General features: G+C 42.7%; 21 non-coding genes across 21 annotated transcripts; all 21 read left to right on the forward strand.

Annotated features, from left to right (window-relative positions):
- The first annotated feature begins 959 nt into the window (after positions 1 to 959).
- On the forward strand, positions 960 to 1,033 carry TRNAI-AAU (transfer RNA isoleucine (anticodon AAU)). The gene has a single exon. It is a non-coding gene; the product is annotated as a tRNA-Ile (tRNA).
- A 1,835-nt stretch (positions 1,034 to 2,868) lies between these two features.
- TRNAI-AAU (transfer RNA isoleucine (anticodon AAU)) lies at positions 2,869 to 2,942 on the forward strand. The gene has a single exon. It is a non-coding gene; the product is annotated as a tRNA-Ile (tRNA).
- Positions 2,943 to 3,490: 548 nt separating this feature from the next.
- On the forward strand, positions 3,491 to 3,564 carry TRNAI-AAU (transfer RNA isoleucine (anticodon AAU)). Its single transcript has one exon. It is a non-coding gene; the product is annotated as a tRNA-Ile (tRNA).
- Positions 3,565 to 4,288: 724 nt separating this feature from the next.
- On the forward strand, positions 4,289 to 4,362 carry TRNAI-AAU (transfer RNA isoleucine (anticodon AAU)). Its single transcript has one exon. It is a non-coding gene; the product is annotated as a tRNA-Ile (tRNA).
- Positions 4,363 to 5,415: 1,053 nt separating this feature from the next.
- On the forward strand, positions 5,416 to 5,489 carry TRNAI-AAU (transfer RNA isoleucine (anticodon AAU)). The gene has a single exon. It is a non-coding gene; the product is annotated as a tRNA-Ile (tRNA).
- Positions 5,490 to 6,543: 1,054 nt separating this feature from the next.
- On the forward strand, positions 6,544 to 6,617 carry TRNAI-AAU (transfer RNA isoleucine (anticodon AAU)). Its single transcript has one exon. It is a non-coding gene; the product is annotated as a tRNA-Ile (tRNA).
- A 548-nt stretch (positions 6,618 to 7,165) lies between these two features.
- Positions 7,166 to 7,239, forward strand: TRNAI-AAU (transfer RNA isoleucine (anticodon AAU)). The gene has a single exon. It is a non-coding gene; the product is annotated as a tRNA-Ile (tRNA).
- Positions 7,240 to 7,963: 724 nt separating this feature from the next.
- TRNAI-AAU (transfer RNA isoleucine (anticodon AAU)) lies at positions 7,964 to 8,037 on the forward strand. The gene has a single exon. It is a non-coding gene; the product is annotated as a tRNA-Ile (tRNA).
- Positions 8,038 to 9,072: 1,035 nt separating this feature from the next.
- On the forward strand, positions 9,073 to 9,146 carry TRNAI-AAU (transfer RNA isoleucine (anticodon AAU)). Its single transcript has one exon. It is a non-coding gene; the product is annotated as a tRNA-Ile (tRNA).
- Positions 9,147 to 11,004: 1,858 nt separating this feature from the next.
- Positions 11,005 to 11,078, forward strand: TRNAI-AAU (transfer RNA isoleucine (anticodon AAU)). Its single transcript has one exon. It is a non-coding gene; the product is annotated as a tRNA-Ile (tRNA).
- A 725-nt stretch (positions 11,079 to 11,803) lies between these two features.
- Positions 11,804 to 11,877, forward strand: TRNAI-AAU (transfer RNA isoleucine (anticodon AAU)). The gene has a single exon. It is a non-coding gene; the product is annotated as a tRNA-Ile (tRNA).
- Positions 11,878 to 12,931: 1,054 nt separating this feature from the next.
- On the forward strand, positions 12,932 to 13,005 carry TRNAI-AAU (transfer RNA isoleucine (anticodon AAU)). The gene has a single exon. It is a non-coding gene; the product is annotated as a tRNA-Ile (tRNA).
- Positions 13,006 to 13,681: 676 nt separating this feature from the next.
- TRNAI-AAU (transfer RNA isoleucine (anticodon AAU)) lies at positions 13,682 to 13,755 on the forward strand. Its single transcript has one exon. It is a non-coding gene; the product is annotated as a tRNA-Ile (tRNA).
- A 395-nt stretch (positions 13,756 to 14,150) lies between these two features.
- Positions 14,151 to 14,224, forward strand: TRNAI-AAU (transfer RNA isoleucine (anticodon AAU)). Its single transcript has one exon. It is a non-coding gene; the product is annotated as a tRNA-Ile (tRNA).
- Positions 14,225 to 15,996: 1,772 nt separating this feature from the next.
- On the forward strand, positions 15,997 to 16,070 carry TRNAI-AAU (transfer RNA isoleucine (anticodon AAU)). The gene has a single exon. It is a non-coding gene; the product is annotated as a tRNA-Ile (tRNA).
- A 395-nt stretch (positions 16,071 to 16,465) lies between these two features.
- TRNAI-AAU (transfer RNA isoleucine (anticodon AAU)) lies at positions 16,466 to 16,539 on the forward strand. The gene has a single exon. It is a non-coding gene; the product is annotated as a tRNA-Ile (tRNA).
- Positions 16,540 to 18,374: 1,835 nt separating this feature from the next.
- TRNAI-AAU (transfer RNA isoleucine (anticodon AAU)) lies at positions 18,375 to 18,448 on the forward strand. Its single transcript has one exon. It is a non-coding gene; the product is annotated as a tRNA-Ile (tRNA).
- A 1,803-nt stretch (positions 18,449 to 20,251) lies between these two features.
- TRNAI-AAU (transfer RNA isoleucine (anticodon AAU)) lies at positions 20,252 to 20,325 on the forward strand. Its single transcript has one exon. It is a non-coding gene; the product is annotated as a tRNA-Ile (tRNA).
- Positions 20,326 to 21,330: 1,005 nt separating this feature from the next.
- On the forward strand, positions 21,331 to 21,404 carry TRNAI-AAU (transfer RNA isoleucine (anticodon AAU)). The gene has a single exon. It is a non-coding gene; the product is annotated as a tRNA-Ile (tRNA).
- A 725-nt stretch (positions 21,405 to 22,129) lies between these two features.
- Positions 22,130 to 22,203, forward strand: TRNAI-AAU (transfer RNA isoleucine (anticodon AAU)). Its single transcript has one exon. It is a non-coding gene; the product is annotated as a tRNA-Ile (tRNA).
- Positions 22,204 to 22,927: 724 nt separating this feature from the next.
- TRNAI-AAU (transfer RNA isoleucine (anticodon AAU)) lies at positions 22,928 to 23,001 on the forward strand. The gene has a single exon. It is a non-coding gene; the product is annotated as a tRNA-Ile (tRNA).
- The last annotated feature ends 409 nt before the right edge of the window (positions 23,002 to 23,410 follow it).

The raw sequence follows: 23,410 nt of genomic DNA on the forward strand, positions 1-23,410 counted from the left end.
GTTGGAAGCAGCTGTGCATACATAGTCACGGGTCAGTACTGCTGCGGACAAAACCAATGTTGTTGTGAGGATAAGGGTTGTATTTGTGAATGAGTTAGGCATTTTCTTTCAAGGGAAGGAAACTCCCCCCTGCAACTGGCCTCCCTCCTATGCTCCAGTCAGAAGGCTTACTTTTTCTGACTGAGCATGGTGCTAATCACGCCAAGTTAGCGAATTTGATCCCAGTATTGGCCACTTTGTCAATTTGGGAAATATTTCTGCAGAAGGATGAGATTGATGCAGAATTGGCACTCACAGCTTTAGAGTTACTAACACAAGATTGCTGTTTTGTTGGAAGCAGCTGTGCATACATAGTCACGGGTCAGTACTGCTGCGGACATAACCAATGTTGTTGTGAGGATAAGGGTTGTATTTGTGAATGAGTTAGGCATTTTCTTTCAAAGGAAGAAAACTCCCCCCTGCAACTGGCCTCCCTCCTATGCTCCAGTCAGAAGGCATACTTTTTCTGACTGAGCATGGTTCTAATCAAGCCAAGTTAGCGAATTTTATCCCAGTATTGGCCACTTTGTCAATTTGGGAAATATTTCTGCAGAAGCATGAGATTGATGCAGAATTCCCACCCACAGCTTTAGATTTACTATGACTAGTTTGCTGTTTTGTTGGAAGCAGCAGTCCATAAATGGTCACAGGTCAGTACTGCTGTGGGAAATGACCAATGAGATGCATTTAACCTTCTTTGTCCCAGTTCTACTTAAATGTGATGCAGGCTACAAGTCAGTTTGAAGATAATTGTCATATTCATGAATTTCCTTCAGATCACATGTAGTTTTTCTTTAGGTTGTTGTGAGGATAAGGGTTTTATGTGTGAATGAGTTAGGCATTTTTTTTCCAAGGGAAGAAAAAATCCCCCTGCAACTGGCCTCCCTCTTATGGTCCAGTCAGAAATATTCTTCTCAGCTGGCCGGTTAGCTCAGTTGGTTAGAGCGTGGTGCTAATAACGCCAAGGTCACGGGTTCGATCCCCGTATTGGCCACTTTGTCATTTTGGGAAATATTTCTGCAGAAGGATGAGATTGATGCAGAATTGGCACTCACAGCTTTAGAGTTACTAACACAAGATTGCTGTTTTGTTGGAAGCAGCTGTGCATACATAGTCACGGGTCAGTACTGCTGCGGACATAACCAATGTTGTTGTGAGGATAAGGGTTGTATTTGTGAATGAGTTAGGCATTTTCTTTCAAGGAAAGAAAACTCCCCCCTGCAACTGGCCTCCCTCCTATGCTCCAGTCAGAAGCATACTTTTTCTGACTGAGCATGGTGCTAATCACGCCAAGTTAGCGAATTTGATCCCAGTATTGGCCACTTTGTCAATTTGGGAAAAATGTCTGCAGAAGCATTAGATTGATGCAGAATTCCCACCCACAGCTTTAGATTTACTATGACAAGTTTGCTGTTTTGTTGGAAGCAGCAGTCCATAAATGGTCACAGGTCAGTACTGCTGTGGGAAATGACCAATGAGATGCATTTAACCTTCTTTGTCCCAGTTCTACTTAAATGTGATGCAGGCCACAAGTCAGTTTGAAGATAATTGTAATATTCATGAATTTCCTTCAGATCACATGTAGTTTTTCTTTAGGTTGTTGTGAGGATAAGGGTTTTATGTGTGAATGAGTTAGGCATTTTTTTTCCAAGGGAAGAAAAAATCCCCCTGCAACTGGCCTCCCTCTTATGCTCCAGTTAGAAACATGCCTCTCAGCTGGCCGGTTAGCTCAGTTGGTTAGAGCATGGTGCTAATAACGCCAAGGTCACGGGTTCGATCCCCGTTTTGGGAAATATTTCTGCAGAAGCATGAGATTGATGCAGAATTGGCACTCACAGCTTTAGAGTTACTAACACAAGATTGCTGTTTTGTTGGAAGCAGCTGTGCATACATAGTCACGGGTCAGTACTGCTGCGGACATAACCAATGTTGTTGTGAGGATAAGGGTTGTATTTGTGAATGAGTTAGGCATTTTCTTTCAAGGGAAGGAAACTCCCCCCTGCAACTGGCCTCCCTCCTATGCTCCAGTCAGAAGGCTTACTTTTTCTGACTGAGCATGGTGCTAATCACGCCAAGTTAGCGAATTTGATCCCAGTATTGGCCACTTTGTCAATTTGGGAAATATTTCTGCAGAAGGATGAGATTGATGCAGAATTGGCACTCACAGCTTTAGAGTTACTAACACAAGATTGCTGTTTTGTTGGAAGCAGCTGTGCATACATAGTCACGGGTCAGTACTGCTGCGGACATAACCAATGTTGTTGTGAGGATAAGGGTTGTATTTGTGAATGAGTTAGGCATTTTCTTTCAAAGGAAGAAAACTCCCCCCTGCAACTGGCCTCCCTCCTATGCTCCAGTCAGAAGGCATACTTTTTCTGACTGAGCATGGTTCTAATCAAGCCAAGTTAGCGAATTTGATCCCAGTATTGGCCACTTTGTCAATTTGGGAAATATTTCTGCAGAAGCATGAGATTGATGCAGAATTCCCACCCACAGCTTTAGATTTACTATGACTAGTTTGCTGTTTTGTTGGAAGCAGCAGTCCATAAATGGTCACAGGTCAGTACTGCTGTGGGAAATGACCAATGAGATGCATTTAACCTTCTTTGTCCCAGTTCTACTTAAATGTGATGCAGGCTACAAGTCAGTTTGAAGATAATTGTCATATTCATGAATTTCCTTCAGATCACATGTAGTTTTTCTTTAGGTTGTTGTGAGGATAAGGGTTTTATGTGTGAATGAGTTAGGCATTTTTTTTCCAAGGGAAGAAAAAATCCCCCTGCAACTGGCCTCCCTCTTATGGTCCAGTCAGAAATATTCCTCTCAGCTGGCCGGTTAGCTCAGTTGGTTAGAGCGTGGTGCTAATAACGCCAAGGTCACGGGTTCGATCCCCGTATTGGCCACTTTGTCATTTTGGGAAATATTTCTGCAGAAGGATGAGATTGATGCAGAATTGGCACTCACAGCTTTAGAGTTACTAACACAAGATTGCTGTTTTGTTGGAAGCAGCTGTGCATACATAGTCACGGGTCAGTACTGCTGCGGACATAACCAATGTTGTTGTGAGGATAAGGGTTGTATTTGTGAATGAGTTAGGCATTTTCTTTCAAGGAAAGAAAACTCCCCCCTGCAACTGGCCTCCCTCCTATGCTCCAGTCAGAAGCATACTTTTTCTGACTGAGCATGGTGCTAATCACGCCAAGTTAGCGAATTTGATCCCAGTATTGGCCACTTTGTCAATTTGGGAAAAATGTCTGCAGAAGCATTAGAACCTTCTTTGTCCCAGTTCTACTTAAATGTGATGCAGGATACAAGTCAGTTTGAAGATAATTGTCATATTCATGAATTTCCTTCAGATCACATGTAGTTTTTCTTTAGGTTGTTGTGAGGATAAGGGTTTTATGTGTGAATGAGTTAGGCATTTTTTTCCAAGGGAAAAAGACTTTCAGCTGGCCGGTTAGCTCAGTTGGTTAGAGCGTGGTGCTAATAACGCCAAGGTCACGGGTTCGATCCCCGTATTGGCCACTTTGTCATTTTGGGAAATATTTCTGCAGAAGGATGAGATTGATGCAGAATTGGCACTCACAGCTTTAGAGTTACTAACACAAGATTGCTGTTTTGTTGGAAGCAGCTGTGCATACATAGTCACGGGTCAGTACTGCTGCGGACATAACCAATGTTGTTGTGGGGATAAGGGTTGTATTTGTGAATGAGTTAGGCATTTTCTTTCAAAGGAAGAAAACTCCCCCCTGCAACTGGCCTCCCTCCTATGCTCCAGTCAGAAGGCATACTTTTTCTGACTGAGCATGGTGCTAATCAAGCCAAGTTAGCGAATTTGATCCCAGTATTGGCCACTTTGTCAATTTGGGAAATATTTCTGCAGAAGCATGTGATTGATGCAGAATTCCCACCCACAGCTTTAGATTTACTATGACAAGTTTGCTGTTTTGTTGGAAGCAGCAGTCCATAAATGGTCACAGGTCAGTACTGCTGTGGGAAATGACCAATGAGATGCATTTAACCTTCTTTGTCGCAGTACTACTTAAATGTGATGCAGGCCACAAGTCAGTTTGAAGATAATTGTAATATTCATGAATTTCCTTCAGATCACATGGAGTTTTTCTTTAGGTTGTTGTGAGGATAAGGGTTGTCTGTGTGAATGAGTTAGGCATTTTTTTCCAAGGGAAGAAAAAATCCCCCTGCAACTGGCCTCCCTCTTATGCTCCAGTTAGAAATATATCTCTCAGCTGGCCGGTTAGCTCAGTTGGTTAGAGCGTGGTGCTAATAAAGCCAAGGTCACGGGTTCGATCCCCGTATTGGCCACTTTGTCATTTTGGGAAATATTTCTGCAGAAGCATGAGATTGATGCAGAATTGGCACTCACAGCTTTAGAGTTACTAACACAAGATTGCTGTTTTGTTGGAAGCAGCTGTGCATACATAGTCACGGGTCAGTACTGCTGCGGACATAACCAATGTTGTTGTGAGGATAAGGGTTGTATTTGTGAATGAGTTAGGCATTTTCTTTCAAGGGAAGAAAACTCCCCCCTGCAAATGGCCTCCCTCCTATGCTCCAGTCAGAAGGCTTACTTTTTCTGACTGAGCATGGTGCTAATCACGCCAAGTTAGCGAATTTGATCCCAGTATTGGCCACTTTGTCAATTTGGGAAATATTTCTGCAGAAGGATGAGATTGATGCAGAATTGGCACTCACAGCTTTAGAGTTACTAACACAAGATTGCTGTTTTGTTGGAAGCAGCTCTGCATACATAGTCACGGGTCAGTACTACTGCGGACATAACCAATGTTGTTGTGAGGATAAGGGTTGTATTTGTGAATGAGTTAGGCATTTTCTTTCAAGGAAAGAAAACTCCCCCCTGCAACTGGCCTCCCTCCTATGCTCCAGTCAGAAGCATACTTTTTCTGACTGAGCATGGTGCTAATCACGCCAAGTTAGCGAATTTGATCCCAGTATTGGCCACTTTGTCAATTTGGGAAAAATGTCTGCAGAAGCATTAGATTGATGCAGAATTCCCACCCACAGCTTTAGATTTACTATGACAAGTTTGCTGTTTTGTTGGAAGCAGCAGTCCATAAATGGTCACAGGTCAGTACTGCTGTGGGAAATGACCAATGAGATGCATTTAACCTTCTTTGTCCCAGTTCTACTTAAATGTGATGCAGGCTACAAGTCAGTTTGAAGATAATTGTCATATTCATGAATTTCCTTCAGATCACATGTAGTTTTTCTTTAGGTTGTTGTGAGGATAAGGGTTTTATGTGTGAATGAGTTAGGCATTTTTTTTCCAAGGGAAGAAAAAATCCCCCTGCAACTGGCATCCCTCTTATGCTCCAGTTAGAAACATGCCTCTCAGCTGGCCGGTTAGCTCAGTTGGTTAGAGCATGGTGCTAATAACGCCAAGGTCACGGGTTCGATCCCCGTATTGGCCACTTTGTCGTTTTGGGAAATATTTCTGCAGAAGCATGAGATTGATGCAGAATTGGCACTCACAGCTTTAGAGTTACTAACACAAGATTGCTGTTTTGTTGGAAGCAGCTGTGCATACATAGTCACGGGTCAGTACTGCTGCGGACAAAACCAATGTTGTTGTGAGGATAAGGGTTGTATTTGTGAATGAGTTAGGCATTTTCTTTCAAGGGAAGGAAACTCCCCCCTGCAACTGGCCTCCCTCCTATGCTCCAGTCAGAAGGCTTACTTTTTCTGACTGAGCATGGTGCTAATCACGCCAAGTTAGCGAATTTGATCCCAGTATTGGCCACTTTGTCAATTTGGGAAATATTTCTGCAGAAGGATGAGATTGATGCAGAATTGGCACTCACAGCTTTAGAGTTACTAACACAAGATTGCTGTTTTGTTGGAAGCAGCTGTGCATACATAGTCACGGGTCAGTACTGCTGCGGACATAACCAATGTTGTTGTGAGGATAAGGGTTGTATTTGTGAATGAGTTAGGCATTTTCTTTCAAAGGAAGAAAACTCCCCCCTGCAACTGGCCTCCCTCCTATGCTCCAGTCAGAAGGCATACTTTTTCTGACTGAGCATGGTTCTAATCAAGCCAAGTTAGCGAATTTTATCCCAGTATTGGCCACTTTGTCAATTTGGGAAATATTTCTGCAGAAGCATGAGATTGATGCAGAATTCCCACCCACAGCTTTAGATTTACTATGACTAGTTTGCTGTTTTGTTGGAAGCAGCAGTCCATAAATGGTCACAGGTCAGTACTGCTGTGGGAAATGACCAATGAGATGCATTTAACCTTCTTTGTCCCAGTTCTACTTAAATGTGATGCAGGCTACAAGTCAGTTTGAAGATAATTGTCATATTCATGAATTTCCTTCAGATCACATGTAGTTTTTCTTTAGGTTGTTGTGAGGATAAGGGTTTTATGTGTGAATGAGTTAGGCATTTTTTTTCCAAGGGAAGAAAAAATCCCCCTGCAACTGGCCTCCTTCTTATGGTCCAGTCAGAAATATTCCTCTCAGCTGGCCGGTTAGCTCAGTTGGTTAGAGCGTGGTGCTAATAACGCCAAGGTCACGGGTTCGATCCCCGTATTGGCCACTTTGTCATTTTGGGAAATATTTCTGCAGAAGGATGAGATTGATGCAGAATTGGCACTCACAGCTTTAGAGTTACTAACACAAGATTGCTGTTTTGTTGGAAGCAGCTGTGCATACATAGTCACGGGTCAGTACTGCTGCGGACATAACCAATGTTGTTGTGAGGATAAGGGTTGTATTTGTGAATGAGTTAGGCATTTTCTTTCAAGGAAAGAAAACTCCCCCCTGCAACTGGCCTCCCTCCTATGCTCCAGTCAGAAGCATACTTTTTCTGACTGAGCATGGTGCTAATCACGCCAAGTTAGCGAATTTGATCCCAGTATTGGCCACTTTGTCAATTTGGGAAAAATGTCTGCAGAAGCATTAGAACCTTCTTTGTCCCAGTTCTACTTAAATGTGATGCAGGATACAAGTCAGTTTGAAGATAATTGTCATATTCATGAATTTCCTTCAGATCACATGTAGTTTTTCTTTAGGTTGTTGTGAGGATAAGGGTTTTATGTGTGAATGAGTTAGGCATTTTTTTCCAAGGGAAAAAGACTCTCAGCTGGCCGGTTAGCTCAGTTGGTTAGAGCGTGGTGCTAATAACGCCAAGGTCACGGGTTCGATCCCCGTATTGGCCACTTTGTCATTTTGGGAAATATTTCTGCAGAAGGATGAGATTGATGCAGAATTGGCACTCACAGCTTTAGAGTTACTAACACAAGATTGCTGTTTTGTTGGAAGCAGCTGTGCATACATAGTCACGGGTCAGTACTGCTGCGGACATAACCAATGTTGTTGTGGGGATAAGGGTTGTATTTGTGAATGAGTTAGGCATTTTCTTTCAAAGGAAGAAAACTCCCCCCTGCAACTGGCCTCCCTCCTATGCTCCAGTCAGAAGGCATACTTTTTCTGACTGAGCATGGTGCTAATCAAGCCAAGTTAGCGAATTTGATCCCAGTATTGGCCACTTTGTCAATTTGGGAAATATTTCTGCAGAAGCATGTGATTGATGCAGAATTCCCACCCACAGCTTTAGATTTACTATGACAAGTTTGCTGTTTTGTTGGAAGCAGCAGTCCATAAATGGTCACAGGTCAGTACTGCTGTGGGAAATGACCAATGAGATGCATTTAACCTTCTTTGTCGCAGTACTACTTAAATGTGATGCAGGCCACAAGTCAGTTTGAAGATAATTGTAATATTCATGAATTTCCTTCAGATCACATGGAGTTTTTCTTTAGGTTGTTGTGAGGATAAGGGTTGTCTGTGTGAATGAGTTAGGCATTTTTTTCCAAGGGAAGAAAAAATCCCCCTGCAACTGGCCTCCCTCTTATGCTCCAGTTAGAAATATATCTCTCAGCTGGCCGGTTAGCTCAGTTGGTTAGAGCGTGGTGCTAATAAAGCCAAGGTCACGGGTTCGATCCCCGTATTGGCCACTTTGTCATTTTGGGAAAGATTGATGCAGAATTGGCACTCACAGCTTTAGAGTTACTAACACAAGATTGCTGTTTTGTTGGAAGCAGCTGTGCATACATAGTCACGGGTCAGTACTGCTGCGGACATAACCAATGTTGTTGTGAGGATAAGGGTTGTATTTGTGAATGAGTTAGGCATTTTCTTTCAAGGGAAGAAAACTCCCCCCTGCAAATGGCCTCCCTCCTATGCTCCAGTCAGAAGGCTTACTTTTTCTGACTGAGCATGGTGCTAATCACGCCAAGTTAGCGAATTTGATCCCAGTATTGGCCACTTTGTCAATTTGGGAAATATTTCTGCAGAAGGATGAGATTGATGCAGAATTGGCACTCACAGCTTTAGAGTTACTAACACAAGATTGCTGTTTTGTTGGAAGCAGCTCTGCATACATAGTCACGGGTCAGTACTACTGCGGACATAACCAATGTTGTTGTGAGGATAAGGGTTGTATTTGTGAATGAGTTAGGCATTTTCTTTCAAGGGAAGAAAACTCCCCCCTGCAACTGGCCTCCCTCCTATGCTCCAGTCAGAAGGCATACTTTTTCTGACTGAGCATGGTTCTAATCAAGCCAAGTTAGCGAATTTGATCCCAGTATTGGCCACTTTGTCAATTTGGGAAATATTTCTGCAGAAGCATGAGATTGATGCAGAATTCCCACCCACAGCTTTAGATTTACTATGACAAGTTTGCTGTTTTGTTGGAATCAGCAGTCCATAAATGGTCACAGGTCAGTACTGCTGTGGGAAATGACCAATGAGATGCATTTAACCTTCTTTGTCCCAGTTCTACTTAAATGTGATGCAGGCTACAAGTCAGTTTGAAGATAATTGTCATATTCATGAATTTCCTTCAGATCACATGTAGTTTTTCTTTAGGTTGTTGTGAGGATAAGGGTTTTATGTGTGAATGAGTTAGGCATTTTTTTTCCAAGGGAAGAAAAAATCCCCCTGCAACTGGCCTCCCTCTCATGGTCCAGTCAGAAATATTCCTCTCAGCTAGCCGGTTAGCTCAGTTGGTTAGAGCGTGGTGCTAATAATGCCAAGGTCACGGGTTCGATCCCCGTATTGGCCACTTTGTCATTTTGGGAAATATTTCTGCAGAAGGATGAGATTGATGCAGAATTGGCACTCACAGCTTTAGAGTTACTAACACAAGATTGCTGTTTTGTTGGAAGCAGCTGTGCATACATAGTCACGGGTCAGTACTGCTGCGGACATAACCAATGTTGTTGTGAGGATAAGGGTTGTATTTGTGAATGAGTTAGGCATTTTCTTTCAAGGAAAGAAAACTCCCCCCTGCAACTGGCCTCCCTCCTATGCTCCAGTCAGAAGCATACTTTTTCTGACTGAGCATGGTGCTAATCACGCCAAGTTAGCGAATTTGATCCCAGTATTGGCCACTTTGTCAATTTGGGAAAAATGTCTGCAGAAGCATTAGATTGATGCAGAATTCCCACCCACAGCTTTAGATTTACTATGACAAGTTTGCTGTTTTGTTGGAAGCAGCAGTCCATAAATGGTCACAGGTCAGTACTGCTGTGGGAAATGACCAATGAGATGCATTTAACCTTCTTTGTCCCAGTTCTACTTAAATGTGATGCAGGCTACAAGTCAGTTTGAAGATAATTGTCATATTCATGAATTTCCTTCAGATCACATGTAGTTTTTCTTTAGGTTGTTGTGAGGATAAGGGTTTTATGTGTGAATGAGTTAGGCATTTTTTTTCCAAGGGAAGAAAAAATCCCCCTGCAACTGGCCTCCCTCTTATGCTCCAGTTAGAAACTTGCCTCTCAGCTGGCCGGTTAGCTCAGTTGGTTAGAGCATGGTGCTAATAACGCCAACGCCAAGGTCACGGGTTCGATCCCCATATTGGCCACTTTGTCATTTTGGGAAATATTTCTGCAGAAGCATGAGATTGATGCAGAATTGGCACTCACAGCTTTAGAGTTACTAACACAAGATTGCTGTTTTGTTGGAAGCAGCTGTGCATACATAGTCACGGGTCAGTACTGCTGCGGACATAACCAATGTTGTTGTGAGGATAAGGGTTGTATTTGTGAATGAGTTAGGCATTTTCTTTCAAGGGAAGAAAACTCCCCCCTGCAACTGGCCTCCCTCCTATGCTCCAGTCAGAAGGCTTACTTTTTCTGACTGAGCATGGTGCTAATCACGCCAAGTTAGCGAATTTGATCCCAGTATTGGCCACTTTGTCAATTTGGGAAATATTTCTGCAGAAGGATGAGATTGATGCAGAATTGCCACTCACAGCTTTAGAGTTACTAACACAAGATTGCTGTTTTGTTGGAAGCAGCTCTGCATACATAGTCACGGGTCAGTACTACTGCGGACATAACCAATGTTGTTGTGAGGATAAGGGTTGTATTTGTGAATGAGTTAGGCATTTTCTTTCAAGGGAAGAAAACTCCCCCCTGCAACTGGCCTCCCTCCTATGCTCCAGTCAGAAGGCTTACTTTTTCTGACTGAGCATGGTGCTAATCACGCCAAGTTAGCGAATTTGATCCCAGTATTGGCCACTTTGTCAATTTGGGAAAAATGTCTGCAGAAGCATTAGATTGATGCAGAATTCCCACCCACAGCTTTAGATTTACTATGACAAGTTTGCTGTTTTGTTGGAAGCAGCAGTCCATAAATGGTCACAGGTCAGTACTGCTGTGGGAAATGACCAATGAGATGCATTTAACCTTCTTTGTCCCAGTTCTACTTAAATGTGATGCAGGCTACAAGTCAGTTTGAAGATAATTGTCATATTCATGAATTTCCTTCAGATCACATGTAGTTTTTCTTTAGGTTGTTGTGAGGATAAGGGTTTTATGTGTGAATGAGTTAGGCATTTTTTTTCCAAGGGAAGAAAAAATCCCCCTGCAACTGGCCTCCCTCTTATGCTCCAGTTAGAAACATGCCTCTCAGCTGGCCGGTTAGCTCAGTTGGTTAGAGCATGGTGCTAATAACGCCAAGGTCACGGGTTCGATCCCTGTATTGGCCACTTTGTCATTTTGGGAAATATTTCTGCAGAAGCATGAGATTGATGCAGAATTGGCACTCACAGCTTTAGAGTTACTAACACAAGATTGCTGTTTTGTTGGAAGCAGCTGTGCATACATAGTCACGGGTCAGTACTGCTGCGGACATAACCAATGTTGTTGTGAGGATAAGGGTTGTATTTGTGAATGAGTTAGGCATTTTCTTTCAAGGGAAGAAAACTCCCCCCTGCAACTGGCCTCCCTCCTATGCTCCAGTCAGAAGGCTTACTTTTTCTGACTGAGCATGGTGCTAATCACGCCAAGTTAGCGAATTTGATCCCAGTATTGGCCACTTTGTCAATTTCGGAAATATTTCTGCAGAAGCATGAGATTGATGCAGAATTCCCACCCACAGCTTTAGATTTACTATGACAAGTTTGCTGTTTTGTTGGAATCAGCAGTCCATAAATGGTCACAGGTCAGTACTGCTGTGGGAAATGACCAATGAGATGCATTTAACCTTCTTTGTCCCAGTTCTACTTAAATGTGATGCAGGATACAAGTCAGTTTGAAGATAATTGTCATATTCATGAATTTCCTTCAGATCACATGTAGTTTTTCTTTAGGTTGTTGTGAGGATAAGGGTTTTATGTGTGAATGAGTTAGGCATTTTTTTTCCAAGGGAAGAAAAAATCCCCCTGCAACTGGCCTCCCTCTTATGCTCCAGTTAGAAACATGCCTCTCAGCTGGCCGGTTAGCTCAGTTGGTTAGAGCATGGTGCTAATAACGCCAAGGTCACGGGTTCGATCCCCATATTGGCCACTTTGTCATTTTGGGAAATATTTCTGCAGAAGCATGAGATTGATGCAGAATTGGCACTCACAGCTTTAGAGTTACTAACACAAGATTGCTGTTTTGTTGGAAGCAGCTGTGCATACATAGTCACGGGTCAGTACTGCTGCGGACATAACCAATGTTGTTGTGAGGATAAGGGTTGTATTTGTGAATGAGTTAGGCATTTTCTTTCAAGGGAAGAAAACTCCCCCCTGCAACTGGCCTCCCTCCTCTGCTCCAGTCAGAAGGCTTACTTTTTCTGACTGAGCATGGTGCTAATCACGCCAAGTTAGCGAATTTGATCCCAGTATTGGCCACTTTGTCAATTTGGGAAATATTTCTGCAGAAGGATGAGATTGATGCAGAATTGCCACTCACAGCTTTAGAGTTACTAACACAAGATTGCTGTTTTGTTGGAAGCAGCTCTGCATACATAGTCACGGGTCAGTACTACTGCGGACATAACCAATGTTGTTGTGAGGATAAGGGTTGTATTTGTGAATGAGTTAGGCATTTTCTTTCAAGGGAAGAAAACTCCCCCCTGCAACTGGCCTCCCTCCTATGCTCCAGTCAGAAGGCTTACTTTTTCTGACTGAGCATGGTGCTAATCACGCCAAGTTAGCGAATTTGATCCCAGTATTGGCCACTTTGTCAATTTGGGAAAAATGTCTGCAGAAGCATTAGATTGATGCAGAATTCCCACCCACAGCTTTAGATTTACTATGACAAGTTTGCTGTTTTGTTGGAAGCAGCAGTCCATAAATGGTCACAGGTCAGTACTGCTGTGGGAAATGACCAATGAGATGCATTTAACCTTCTTTGTCCCAGTTCTACTTAAATGTGATGCAGGCTACAAGTCAGTTTGAAGATAATTGTCATATTCATGAATTTCCTTCAGATCACATGTAGTTTTTCTTTAGGTTGTTGTGAGGATAAGGGTTTTATGTGTGAATGAGTTAGGCATTTTTTTTCCAAGGGAAGAAAAAATCCCCCTGCAACTGGCCTCCCTCTTATGCTCCAGTTAGAAACATGCCTCTCAGCTGGCCGGTTAGCTCAGTTGGTTAGAGCATGGTGCTAATAACGCCAAGGTCACGGGTTCGATCCCCGTATTGGCCACTTTGTCATTTTGGGAAATATTTCTGCAGAAGCATGAGATTGATGCAGAATTGGCACTCACAGCTTTAGAGTTACTAACACAAGATTGCTGTTTTGTTGGAAGCAGCTGTGCATACATAGTCACGGGTCAGTACTGCTGCGGACATAACCAATGTTGTTGTGAGGATAAGGGTTGTATTTGTGAATGAGTTAGGCATTTTCTTTCAAGGGAAGAAAACTCCCCCCTGCAACTGGCCTCCCTCCTATGCTCCAGTCAGAAGGCTTACTTTTTCTGACTGAGCATGGTGCTAATCACGCCAAGTTAGCGAATTTGATCCCAGTATTGGCCACTTTGTCAATTTGGGAAATATTTCTGCAGAAGCATGAGATTGATGCAGAATTCCCACCCACAGCTTTAGATTTACTATGACAAGTTTGCTGTTTTGTTGGAATCAGCAGTCCATAAATGGTCACAGGTCAGTACTGCTGTGGGAAATGACCAATGAGATGCATTTAACCTTCTTTGTCCCAGTTCTACTTAAATGTGATGCAGGATACAAGTCAGTTTGAAGATAATTGTCATATTCATGAATTTCCTTCAGATCACATGTAGTTTTTCTTTAGGTTGTTGTGAGGATAAGGGTTTTATGTGTGAATGAGTTAGGCATTTTTTTCCAAGGGAAAAAGATTCTCAGCTGGCCGGTTAGCTCAGTTGGTTAGAGCGTGGTGCTAATAACGACAAGGTCACGGGTTCGATCCCCGTATTGGCCACTTTGTCATTTTGGGAAATATTTCTGCAGAAGGATGAGATTGATGCAGAATTGCACTCACAGCTTTAGAGTTACTAACACAAGATTGCTGTTTTGTTGGAATCAGCAGTCCATAAATGGTCACAGGTCAGTACTGCTGTGGGAAATGAACAATGAGATGCATTTAACCTTCTTTGTCCCAGTTCTACTTAAATGTGATGCAGGCTACAAGTCAGTTTGAAGATAATTGTCATATTCATGAATTTCCTTCAGATCACATGTAGTTTTTCTTTAGGTTGTTGTGAGGATAAGGGTTTTATGTGTGAATGAGTTAGGCATTTTTTTTCCAAGGGAAGAAAAAATCCCCCTGCAACTGGCCTCCCTCTCATGGTCCAGTCAGAAATATTCCTCTCAGCTGGCCGGTTAGCTCAGTTGGTTAGAGCGTGGTGCTAATAACGCCAAGGTCACGGGTTCGATCCCCGTATTGGCCACTTTGTCATTTTGGGAAATATTTCTGCAGAAGGATGAGATTGATGCAGAATTGGCACTCACAGCTTTAGAGTTACTAACACAAGATTGCTGTTTTGTTGGAAGCAGCTGTGCATACATAGTCACGGGTCAGTACTGCTGCGGACATAACCAATGTTGTTGTGAGGATAAGGGTTGTATTTGTGAATGAGTTAGGCATTTTCTTTCAAGGAAAGAAAACTCCCCCCTGCAACTGGCCTCCCTCCTATGCTCCAGTCAGAAGCATACTTTTTCTGACTGAGCATGGTGCTAATCACGCCAAGTTAGCGAATTTGATCCCAGTATTGGCCACTTTGTCAATTTGGGAAAAATGTCTGCAGAAGCATTAGATTGATGCAGAATTCCCACCCACAGCTTTAGATTTACTATGACAAGTTTGCTGTTTTGTTGGAAGCAGCAGTCCATAAATGGTCACAGGTCAGTACTGCTGTGGGAAATGACCAATGAGATGCATTTAACCTTCTTTGTCCCAGTTCTACTTAAATGTGATGCAGGCTACAAGTCAGTTTGAAGATAATTGTCATATTCATGAATTTCCTTCAGATCACATGTAGTTTTTCTTTAGGTTGTTGTGAGGATAAGGGTTTTATGTGTGAATGAGTTAGGCATTTTTTTTCCAAGGGAAGAAAAAATCCCCCTGCAACTGGCCTCCCTCTTATGCTCCAGTTAGAAACATGCCTCTCAGCTGGCCGGTTAGCTCAGGTCACGGGTTCGATCCCCGTATTGGCCACTTTGTCATTTTGGGAAATATTTCTGCAGAAGCATGAGATTGATGCAGAATTGGCACTCACAGCTTTAGAGTTACTAACACAAGATTGCTGTTTTGTTGGAAGCAGCTGTGCATACATAGTCACGGGTCAGTACTGCTGCGGACATAACCAATGTTGTTGTGAGGATAAGGGTTGTATTTGTGAATGAGTTAGGCATTTTCTTTCAAGGGAAGAAAACTCCCCCCTGCAACTGGCCTCCCTCCTATGCTCCAGTCAGAAGGCTTACTTTTTCTGACTGAGCATGGTGCTAATCACGCCAAGTTAGCGAATTTGATCCCAGTATTGGCCACTTTGTCAATTTGGGAAATATTTCTGCAGAAGGATGAGATTGATGCAGAATTGCCACTCACAGCTTTAGAGTTACTAACACAAGATTGCTGTTTTGTTGGAAGCAGCTCTGCATACATAGTCACGGGTCAGTACTACTGCGGACATAACCAATGTTGTTGTGAGGATAAGGGTTGTATTTGTGAATGAGTTAGGCATTTTCTTTCAAGGGAAGAAAACTCCCCCCTGCAACTGGCCTCCCTCCTATGCTCCAGTCAGAAGGCATACTTTTTCTGACTGAGCATGGTGCTAATCACGCCAAGTTAGCGAATTTGATCCCAGTATTGGCCACTTTGTCAATTTGGGAAATATTTCTGCAGAAGCATGAGATTGATGCAGAATTCCCACCCACAGCTTTAGATTTACTATGACAAGTTTGCTGTTTTGTTGGAATCAGCAGTCCATAAATGGTCACAGGTCAGTACTGCTGTGGGAAATGACCAATGAGATGCATTTAACCTTCTTTGTCCCAGTTCTACTTAAATGTGATGCAGGATACAAGTCAGTTTGAAGATAATTGTCATATTCATGAATTTCCTTCAGATCACATGTAGTTTTTCTTTAGGTTGTTGTGAGGATAAGGGTTTTATGTGTGAATGAGTTAGGCATTTTTTTCCAAGGGAAAAAGATTCTCAGCTGGCCGGTTAGCTCAGTTGGTTAGAGTGTGGTGCTAATAACGCCAAGGTCACGGGTTCGATCCCCGTATTGGCCACTTTGTCATTTTGGGAAATATTTCTGCAGAAGGATGAGATTGATGCAGAATTGCACTCACAGCTTTAGAGTTACTAACACAAGATTGCTGTTTTGTTGGAATCAGCAGTCCATAAATGGTCACAGGTCAGTACTGCTGTGGGAAATGACCAATGAGATGCATTTAACCTTCTTTGTCCCAGTTCTACTTAAATGTGATGCAGGCTACAAGTCAGTTTGAAGATAATTGTCATATTCATGAATTTCCTTCAGATCACATGTAGTTTTTCTTTAGGTTGTTGTGAGGATAAGGGTTTTATGTGTGAATGAGTTAGGCATTTTTTTTCCAAGGGAAGAAAAAATCCCCCTGCAACTGGCCTCCCTCTTATGGTCCAGTCAGAAATATTCCTCTCAGCTGGCCGGTTAGCTCAGTTGGTTAGAGCGTGGTGCTAATAACGCCAAGGTCACGGGTTCGATCCCCGTATTGGCCACTTTGTCATTTTGGGAAATATTTCTGCAGAAGGATGAGATTGATGCAGAATTGGCACTCACAGCTTTAGAGTTACTAACACAAGATTGCTGTTTTGTTGGAAGCAGCTGTGCATACATAGTCACGGGTCAGTACTGCTGCGGACATAACCAATGTTGTTGTGAGGATAAGGGTTGTATTTGTGAATGAGTTAGGCATTTTCTTTCAAGGAAAGAAAACTCCCCCCTGCAACTGGCCTCCCTCCTATGCTCCAGTCAGAAGCATACTTTTTCTGACTGAGCATGGTGCTAATCACGCCAAGTTAGCGAATTTGATCCCAGTATTGGCCACTTTGTCAATTTGGGAAAAATGTCTGCAGAAGCATTAGATTGATGCAGAATTCCCACCCACAGCTTTAGATTTACTATGACAAGTTTGCTGTTTTGTTGGAAGCAGCAGTCCATAAATGGTCACAGGTCAGTACTGCTGTGGGAAATGACCAATGAGATGCATTTAACCTTCTTTGTCCCAGTTCTACTTAAATGTGATGCAGGCTACAAGTCAGTTTGAAGATAATTGTCATATTCATGAATTTCCTTCAGATCACATGTAGTTTTTCTTTAGGTTGTTGTGAGGATAAGGGTTTTATGTGTGAATGAGTTAGGCATTTCTTTTCCAAGGGAAGAAAAAATCCCCCTGCAACTGGCCTCCCTCTTATGCTCCAGTTAGAAACATGCTTCTCAGCTGGCCGGTTAGCTCAGTTGGTTAGAGCATGGTGCTAATAACGCCAAGGTCACGGGTTCGATCCCCATTTTGGGAAATATTTCTGCAGAAGCATGAGATTGATGCAGAATTGGCACTCACAGCTTTAGAGTTACTAACACAAGATTGCTGTTTTGTTGGAAGCAGCTGTGCATACATAGTCACGGGTCAGTACTGCTGCGGACATAACCAATGTTGTTGTGAGGATAAGGGTTGTATTTGTGAATGAGTTAGGCATTTTCTTTCAAGGGAAGGAAACTCCCCCCTGCAACTGGCCTCCCTCCTATGCTCCAGTCAGAAGGCTTACTTTTTCTGACTGAGCATGGTGCTAATCACGCCAAGTTAGCGAATTTGATCCCAGTATTGGCCACTTTGTCAATTTGGGAAATATTTCTGCAGAAGGATGAGATTGATGCAGAATTGGCACTCACAGCTTTAGAGTTACTAACACAAGATTGCTGTTTTGTTGGAAGCAGCTGTGCATACATAGTCACGGGTCAGTACTGCTGCGGACATAACCAATGTTGTTGTGAGGATAAGGGTTGTATTTGTGAATGAGTTAGGCATTTTCTTTCAAAGGAAGAAAACTCCCCCCTGCAACTGGCCTCCCTCCTATGCTCCAGTCAGAAGGCATACTTTTTCTGACTGAGCATGGTTCTAATCAAGCCAAGTTAGCGAATTTGATCCCAGTATTGGCCACTTTGTCAATTTGGGAAATATTTCTGCAGAAGCATGAGATTGATGCAGAATTCCCACCCACAGCTTTAGATTTACTATGACTAGTTTGCTGTTTTGTTGGAAGCAGCAGTCCATAAATGGTCACAGGTCAGTACTGCTGTGGGAAATGACCAATGAGATGCATTTAACCTTCTTTGTCCCAGTTCTACTTAAATGTGATGCAGGCTACAAGTCAGTTTGAAGATAATTGTCATATTCATGAATTTCCTTCAGATCACATGTAGTTTTTCTTTAGGTTGTTGTGAGGATAAGGGTTTTATGTGTGAATGAGTTAGGCATTTTTTTTCCAAGGGAAGAAAAAATCCCCCTGCAACTGGCCTCCCTCTTATGGTCCAGTCAGAAATATTCCTCTCAGCTGGCCGGTTAGCTCAGTTGGTTAGAGCGTGGTGCTAATAACGCCAAGGTCACGGGTTCGATCCCCGTATTGGCCACTTTGTCATTTTGGGAAATATTTCTGCAGAAGGATGAGATTGATGCAGAATTGGCACTCACAGCTTTAGAGTTACTAACACAAGATTGCTGTTTTGTTGGAAGCAGCTGTGCATACATAGTCACGGGTCAGTACTGCTGCGGACATAACCAATGTTGTTGTGAGGATAAGGGTTGTATTTGTGAATGAGTTAGGCATTTTCTTTCAAGGAAAGAAAACTCCCCCCTGCAACTGGCCTCCCTCCTATGCTCCAGTCAGAAGGCTTACTTTTTCTGACTGAGCATGGTGCTAATCACGCCAAGTTAGCGAATTTGATCCCAGTATTGGCCACTTTGTCAATTTGGGAAATATTTCTGCAGAAGGATGAGATTGATGCAGAATTGGCACTCACAGCTTTAGAGTTACTAACACAAGATTGCTGTTTTGTTGGAAGCAGCTGTGCATACATAGTCACGGATCAGTACTACTGCGGACATAACCAATGTTGTTGTGAGGATAAGGGTTGTATTTGTGAATGAGTTAGGCATTTTCTTTCAAGGGAAGAAAACTCCCCCCTGCAACTGGCCTCCCTCCTATGCTCCAGTCAGAAGGCATACTTTTTCTGACTGAGCATGGTGCTAATCACGCCAAGTTAGCGAATTTGATCCCAGTATTGGCCACTTTGTCAATTTGGGAAATATTTCTGCAGAAGCATGAGATTGATGCAGAATTCCCACCCACAGCTTTAGATTTACTATGACAAGTTTGCTGTTTTGTTGGAAGCAGCAGTCCATAAATGGTCACAGGTCAGTACTGCTGTGGGAAATGACCAATGAGATGCATTTAACCTTCTTTGTCCCAGTTCTACTTAAATGTGATGCAGGATACAAGTCAGTTTGAAGATAATTGTCATATTCATGAATTTCCTTCAGATCACATGTAGTTTTTCTTTAGGTTGTTGTGAGGATAAGGGTTTTATGTGTGAATGAGTTAGGCATTTTTTTCCAAGGGAAAAAAATTCTCAGCTGGCCGGTTAGCTCAGTTGGTTAGAGAGTGGTGCTAATAATGCCAAGGTCACAGGTTCGATCCCCGTATTGGCCACTTTGTCATTTTGGGAAATATTTCTGCAGAAGGATGAGATTGATGCAGAATTGGCACTCACAGCTTTAGAGTTACTAACACAAGATTGCTGTTTTGTTGGAAGCAGCTGTGCATACATAGTCACGGGTCAGTACTGCTGCGGACATAACCAATGTTGTTGTGAGGATAAGGGTTGTATTTGTGAATGAGTTAGGCATTTTCTTTCAAGGAAAGAAAACTCCCCCCTGCAACTGGCCTCCCTCCTATGCTCCAGTCAGAAGCATACTTTTTCTGACTGAGCATGGTGCTAATCACGCCAAGTTAGCGAATTTGATCCCAGTATTGGCCACTTTGTCAATTTGGGAAAAATGTCTGCAGAAGCATTAGATTGATGCAGAATTCCCACCCACAGCTTTAGATTTACTATGACAAGTTTGCTGTTTTGTTGGAAGCAGCAGTCCATAAATGGTCACAGGTCAGTACTGCTGTGGGAAATGACCAATGAGATGCATTTAACCTTCTTTGTCCCAGTTCTACTTAAATGTGATGCAGGCTACAAGTCAGTTTGAAGATAATTGTCATATTCATGAATTTCCTTCAGATCACATGTAGTTTTTCTTTAGGTTGTTGTGAGGATAAGGGTTTTATGTGTGAATGAGTTAGGCATTTTTTTTCCAAGGGAAGAAAAAATCCCCCTGCAACTGGCCTCCCTCTTATGCTCCAGTTAGAAACATGCCTCTCAGCTGGCCGGTTAGCTCAGTTGGTTAGAGCATGGTGCTAATAACGCCAAGGTCACGGGTTCGATCCCCGTATTGGCCACTTTGTCGTTTTGGTAAATATTTCTGCAGAAGCATGAGATTGATGCAGAATTGGCACTCACAGCTTTAGAGTTACTAACACAAGATTGCTGTTTTGTTGGAAGCAGCTGTGCATACATAGTCACGGGTCAGTACTGCTGCGGACATAACCAATGTTGTTGTGAGGATAAGGGTTGTATTTGTGAATGAGTTAGGCATTTTCTTTCAAGGGAAGGAAACTCCCCCCTGCAACTGGCCTCCCTCCTATGCTCCAGTCAGAAGGCTTACTTTTTCTGACTGAGCATGGTGCTAATCACGCCAAGTTAGCGAATTTGATCCCAGTATTGGCCACTTTGTCAATTTGGGAAATATTTCTGCAGAAGGATGAGATTGATGCAGAATTGGCACTCACAGCTTTAGAGTTACTAACACAAGATTGCTGTTTTGTTGGAAGCAGCTGTGCATACATAGTCACGGATCAGTACTACTGCGGACATAACCAATGTTGTTGTGAGGATAAGGGTTGTATTTGTGAATGAGTTAGGCATTTTCTTTCAAGGGAAGAAAACTCCCCCCTGCAACTGGCCTCCCTCCTATGCTCCAGTCAGAAGGCATACTTTTTCTGACTGAGCATGGTGCTAATCACGCCAAGTTAGCGAATTTGATCCCAGTATTGGCCACTTTGTCAATTTGGGAAATATTTCTGCAGAAGCATGAGATTGATGCAGAATTCCCACCCACAGCTTTAGATTTACTATGACAAGTTTGCTGTTTTGTTGGAAGCAGCAGTCCATAAATGGTCACAGGTCAGTACTGCTGTGGGAAATGACCAATGAGATGCATTTAACCTTCTTTGTCCCAGTTCTACTTAAATGTGATGCAGGATACAAGTCAGTTTGAAGATAATTGTCATATTCATGAATTTCCTTCAGATCACATGTAGTTTTTCTTTAGGTTGTTGTGAGGATAAGGGTTTTATGTGTGAATGAGTTAGGCATTTTTTTCCAAGGGAAAAAAACTCTCAGCTGGCCGGTTAGCTCAGTTGGTTAGAGCGTGGTGCTAATAACGCCAAGGTCACGGGTTCGATCCCCGTATTGGCCACTTTGTCATTTTGGGAAATATTTCTGCTGAAGGATGAGATTGATGCAGAATTGGCACTCACAGCTTTAGAGTTACTAACACAAGATTGCTGTTTTGTTGGAAGCAGCTGTGCATACATAGTCACAGGTCAGTACTGCTGCGGACATAACCAATGTTGTTGTGAGGATAAGGGTTGTATTTGTGAATGAGTTAGGCATTTTCTTTCAAAGGAAGAAAACTCCCCCCTGCAACTGGCCTCCCTCCTATGCTCCAGTCAGAAGGCATACTTTTTCTGACTGAGCATGGTGCTAATCAAGCCAAGTTAGCGAATTTGATCCCAGTATTGGCCACTTTGTCAATTTGGGAAATATTTCTGCAGAAGCATGTGATTGATGCAGAATTCCCACCCACAGCTTTAGATTTACTATGACTAGTTTGCTGTTTTGTTGGAAGCAGCAGTCCATAAATGGTCACAGGTCAGTACTGCTGTGGGAAATGACCAATGAGATGCATTTAACCTTCTTTGTCCCAGTTCTACTTAAATGTGATGCAGGCTACAAGTCAGTTTGAAGATAATTGTCATATTCATGAATTTCCTTCAGATCACATGTAGTTTTTCTTTAGGTTGTTGTGAGGATAAGGGTTTTATGTGTGAATGAGTTAGGCATTTTTTTTCCAAGGGAAGAAAAAATCCCCCTGCAACTGGCCTCCCTCTTATGGTCCAGTCAAAAATATGCCTTTCAGCTGGCCGGTTAGCTCAGTTGGTTAGAGCGTGGTGCTAATAACGCCAAGGTCACGGGTTCGATCCCCGTATTGGCCACTTTGTCATTTTGGGAAATATTTCTGCAGAAGGATGAGATTGATGCAGAATTGGCACTCACAGCTTTAGAGTTACTAACACAAGATTGCTGTTTTGTTGGAAGCAGCTGTGCATACATAGTCACGGGTCAGTACTGCTGCGGACATAACCAATGTTGTTGTGAGGATAAGGGTTGTATTTGTGAATGAGTTAGGCATTTTCTTTCAAGGAAAGAAAACTCCCCCCTGCAACTGGCCTCCCTCCTATGCTCCAGTCAGAAGCATACTTTTTCTGACTGAGCATGGTGCTAATCACGCCAAGTTAGCGAATTTGATCCCAGTATTGGCCACTTTGTCAATTTGGGAAAAATGTCTGCAGAAGCATTAGATTGATGCATAATTCCCACCCACAGCTTTAGATTTACTATGACAAGTTTGCTGTTTTGTTGGAAGCAGCAGTCCATAAATGGTCACAGGTCAGTACTGCTGTGGGAAATGACCAATGAGATGCATTTAACCTTCTTTGTCGCAGTACTACTTAAATGTGATGCAGGCCACAAGTCAGTTTGAAGATAATTGTAATATTCATGAATTTCCTTCAGATCACATGGAGTTTTTCTTTAGGTTGTTGTGAGGATAAGGGTTGTCTGTGTGAATGAGTTAGGCATTTTTTTTCCAAGGGAAGAAAAAATCCCCCTGCAACTGGCCTCCCTCTTATGCTCCAGTTAGAAATATGCCTCTCAGCTGGCCGGTTAGCTCAGTTGGTTAGAGCGTGGTGCTAATAACGCCAAGGTCACGGGTTCGATCCCCGTATTGGCCACTTTATCATTTTGGGAAATATTTCTGCAGAAGCATGAGATTGATGCAGAATTGGCACTCACAGCTTTAGAGTTACTAACACAAGATTGCTGTTTTGTTGGAAGCAGCTGTGCATACATAGTCACGGGTCAGTACTGCTGCGGACATAACCAATGTTGTTGTGAGGATAAGGGTTGTATTTGTGAATGAGTTAGGCATTTTCTTTCAAGGGAAGAAAACTCCCCCCTGCAACTGGCCTCCCTCCTATGCTCCAGTCAGAAGGCTTACTTTTTCTGACTGAGCATGGTGCTAATCACGCCAAGTTAGCGAATTTGATCCCAGTATTGGCCCCTTTGTCAATTTGGGAAATATTTCTGCAGAAGGATGAGATTGATGCAGAATTGGCACTCACAGCTTTAGAGTTACTAACA

Source organism: Ambystoma mexicanum, chromosome 1p, assembly GCF_040938575.1.
Source record: "Ambystoma mexicanum isolate Mex_15411 chromosome 1p, UKY_AmexF1_1, whole genome shotgun sequence".
NCBI classification, from domain to species: domain Eukaryota; kingdom Metazoa; phylum Chordata; class Amphibia; order Caudata; family Ambystomatidae; genus Ambystoma; species Ambystoma mexicanum.